Source organism: Montipora capricornis, chromosome 9 (genome assembly GCF_036669925.1).
Source record: "Montipora capricornis isolate CH-2021 chromosome 9, ASM3666992v2, whole genome shotgun sequence".
Classification (NCBI taxonomy): Eukaryota; Metazoa; Cnidaria; class Anthozoa; order Scleractinia; family Acroporidae; genus Montipora; species Montipora capricornis.
In genome coordinates, this window is record NC_090891.1 from 20,321,319 (window position 1) to 20,325,744 (window position 4,426).

Sequence of the window (4,426 nt, forward strand, 5' to 3'; positions counted from 1 at the left end):
TTCCTTTAACAAAACAAGCAGTGAAATCCTTGCGAAGTTCCGCGAACTCACACAAAACAGCCGATTTTGAGCTTGGGGGAATGTGTTCAGATAGATTAAAAAGAGTTGTGAGGTTGATAGATAAAACAGCCAAAGAGTTCTAAGGTCTAATCTTGCATATTTTATCTACTTGAAATGCCTTTAGCTAGATGAACTGAGTTCACTGGCTAAAATTTAACTCGTGTTAATATTGTCCATTGCATAATGTATATTGTATTGTGAACTCGTTTTCTCTACATTTGTTTATTTATTTTTTTACTCTCTCCTTTGCTGTTCTTACTATCTAAGAACTCGTGTGCTGACCCCATTGCCAGATTAACAATTACATTAATTAAAGATTGGCTTAAATATAACTTTTAAAGCTGATAAACCTGTACGATTTTCAGAAACTTTGCCGGGGAGCACGCTTTTTAACAATCTTCGTAAAACGGATGCATATTTACATTTCTAGTCTCACGCATAAAAATAAATAGAAATTCCCAACCATCAGAATCTTTTCGAAATCGCGACAATGATTGTACATGTAATTTTCAAGGACCCTACATAGTTGTTATCGTTATTTATACACGGCGACATTTCGAAAGTATTTCTAGAACGAAAGCTCTTCCAACTGGGATGCGTAAAACGTCCATTGAAACTGATTGTATGATTGTCAGAATCGCTAATAAAGTTAACGAGTGGAAGCATTCAGGTCCAATATTCTGGAAACAGTTTTTCAAAGCGTAAACTTTCTACTTAACCAAGGATTAGTGCAAATAGGGAGAAATATTATGACATTGTACGTATGGATTTCGAACGGAATCCCGAGTTTACCGGTCAAACTCTGCTCAGCAGAGTAACTCGTGCCAGATTCCAATTCATTCACCGTTGTTGCGTATCATATACTTGAGACACTTAACAACAAACGCGCGGAGATATTTGTGCCATTGGCCACAGCTCATTCATCAAGTCATCATCGAAAATAAATTATATCTCTTCTCTTTAGATTTACAAACACTACTATTAACATTCCGACAATTTCAATCATAGAGGACAGTTATCAGCTGAACCAAATTTTATGTCCTAACTCCTCTTCTTTGCCTTAGTTGTAAGGCATCCGAACTGGTTGGCAAGAGGTCATTTTCGAGTATCCCTGTGCCACCTTTAAATAAAAAATTCTCGGTAACTTCAGGCTTTTTTTTTAGTCAAGGGAACATTACGGTTTGCAGAAATTTTTGGGCAAAAAGGAAGATACTCTAAGCCCTTGAACAAACGAAGCCTTTGTTTCGACTGCCCATAAAGGCTCTAGCTTGCACATAAATTGTATTAAAAGGATGACGTCAACGATATCTCTGCCACAAGTTTTTGTTCAACAATTCTTACGTACGTATATCATTGCGATGATGCAAGCAGGAAGTTTGTAGAGCGCGATAGAAACGAGCAATTTTAGAATCAAATGCTCTCCCGATTTCATAAGTGCATCCGAACTCGATATTCTCGCAGAAAAAAATCTATGGACCAATTGGAAGCATCGGAAAGGCATTTTCTGCAAAAGCCATGCTGATTGCAAGATAGGTAAAATTTCGCGCTTTCGTGTTTGCGCAGATTTGCATTGCTTGCATTTTAGAAACTAATTATACATCCCTTTGAGCTATTTTTGAGAGCACCGCCGCCAGAAGTAATTTATTGCTGAGTGATTTATGAGCAAAAAATGCATTTGCTCTTTGGAGCTCGCATTGTCCGCTATGCACGTTCCTTATCGTTTTCGTGGCTGATTGGCTAAAATTTGAGCGCGGTGTGCATTATAGAAGATCTCTGAATGGCTTTAAAGTGGACAAGTAAAGGAACACTCCACTCAACTACGAATCGAAAAAAAGATGTGAACTGAATGGAAAAGCATTACCTGAGGTGATATGCTATCGAAAAGCCATCGAAGCGAAACTACCAGTCAGGCTGAAAAGATCATTAGAGACTTTGAAAAGCATTTCCGAAAGCAATTACTCTGAAATGAGAATTGTTTATAGACCTCATTGCCTCGCGTCATGCAAATTAATTGCTAATGCAAGAACCCACAAAATAGAGGAATAATAGACTCAGACCAAGAGCATAAACGAGTTTATCAATTAAACTTTAGATTAAAAGCTTATAAATCAGCATGTGTGAGGTCTCATACAAAGCAAAACGGCAGTAATTCTTAACAATTTTACGTTAGACAGCTCAATTTCATGAAACGCGCGTCATCAAACTTCTTCGAATTTTCCTCGCTTTCTTCAATTAACGGTGCTTACTGAATCTTCGAAGGTTACCTAAAATACGTCACGTATTGGGACCAATTCGTGCAAAAATGCCATCTTCATAGCAATTGTCTGATAACGAGTTACTCATACGTGAGGGTGAAAATGTAGTCTTTCTCTCTTTATTTCACAACTCTCAATTGAGAGTTCAGTGAACAAGAATATTCGTATCTGTTCAACACCTTTTAAGGCAACGCGCAAAATATGAGAACAAATTCACTGTGCACTGTATTTTCCCGGTTTGACCGTCTCAAAGGACAGCGAAAAGAGATAATCCTAGCTGAATAAATAAGGCTCTTATTCAATGGATGGGCATACAAGGCTCGAGTACATTTTCCTCAAAGTTCATATTTTTCGTTTCTTTGTGTCTCGCGAAATGTTAAGAAACTCGCGTGCAGAATACGTTTGCCTGTCTTTTTTGTACTTTCGAATGTTTTGTCTATCGACCCCGTTTCTTTGAGTTAGACGAAGACAAATGGTGAAATTCAGCAATAATCAAACTTAATGAGTTTTCGCATGGCCTACTACATATGATCAAAGTGACCTGGATCATCAATAATTCATTCATCTGGTAATATTTAAGTCAGAACGTGTTTTGTCTGCATTTGTTTTTATTTTTTCGGCCTTGATCCAGTTATAAAGCGCCTTATACGCTCTTTTTTTAATCGTTAAAACACTCAATAAAAATCAGAATTTTGCGCATTTATCACGGCAGCGACCTCGCAACCCTAAAATTCGTAAAATTCTGTCATGAATCGAATGGCTGAAATATTTCTGATTTCAACAAGCTTTTTTCAGTCTGTTTCCATTTCAATTAAAAAAAAACTTTGGCATTTCCTTTGGTAAAACTAGTAAGCTGTTTGCTTCGATTTGGAAAAGGTCACCTTGTTTCATTTTATGACATTTCCCACTTCTTCTAACATATTTGTCTTAAGATGATTGTTTTCAGCGTAATTGACAAGCAGTTAGTTTTCGAGCTTAACGAAAAATTATAACCATGGGCTTGATTAGTAATTTTAGCAGCTATATGGCCAATTCAAATTCAACGACTGAACTTCTTTCATTTGACAGATCATTTACAAATACTGAATCAGGACCTAAGCTTTCAAATAATTTGTTATTTTGGTAAAAATAAAGCGCTCGATAGAGGAAAAAATATAAAAAAGGAGCGCACTTTCTAACATCTTGCAACGTGTACTCGTTGACGCTGCTGCATCAGAGTTTTCAACAAGTTCCTACAAGCCTTGATTATTGAAGCATGTCTTGGTAATGAACTACCGTTATTTGCCGCGGGGGTTCAAATGCCAAAAACGGAGCCAATCGTCGCCAAATATCCCGCCTTTAATTCTCCGCGACCGACAATCGTCCACTCCAAGGAAGCTAATTGCTCCACAAGAGCAACACACTGAGAACTCGAAATTTTACAACGGAAGGAATCATTTCTTTAATTATGTTCATCGGAAGTTGAATAGTTGATTCTGATGTCATTTCGTTAATGAAAGCATTGAAATTCCGTTTTGAAAGTTCCTTCAACTCTTTGTGCGTGAGCTGCTGGTGTGTTCATCGCGTGATTGAAGTTACGTTTGTTTAACAGTATCGAAATCACGCAAAACTTGCCGGCAGAGTCACCGCTGATAAAGCAACCGACTCAGCATGAACAAGCGTAAATTTAGCTGGTTTCCACGTAAGCCTCTATTTTAAGTTCACGGTGTAAGGGTCGATGTTCCATCTATGCAGTTTCATTGCCTTAAGGCGCGAGTGAAATTTTGTAATGTATGTCTGCGTTGGACAAAAATCAGCCGGGATCATTGTTGATTGTGCAACAACAACAAGAGTCTTTGATGGCGTGCGTGCTCGTAATGGTTTGCAAAACAAATTAAGGTCGATGAAAATACCTCACAAGAAAAGGTTCTCAACTGTAATCATCGTTGTGTCTAATGCATGCAGAGGTAGACCGCTGTGATGGGTTTTTGTTTAATTTAGTTGGAAAGCCGTCATCGCTAAATACCAAAAGTAAGTAGACCAAACAAACCAATACGGGCTAATCCGTCCCCTTGTTGAACCGATCAGTTGGAGCGTAATAAAAAGACGGTCTAACATTGGTAGATTCGTTA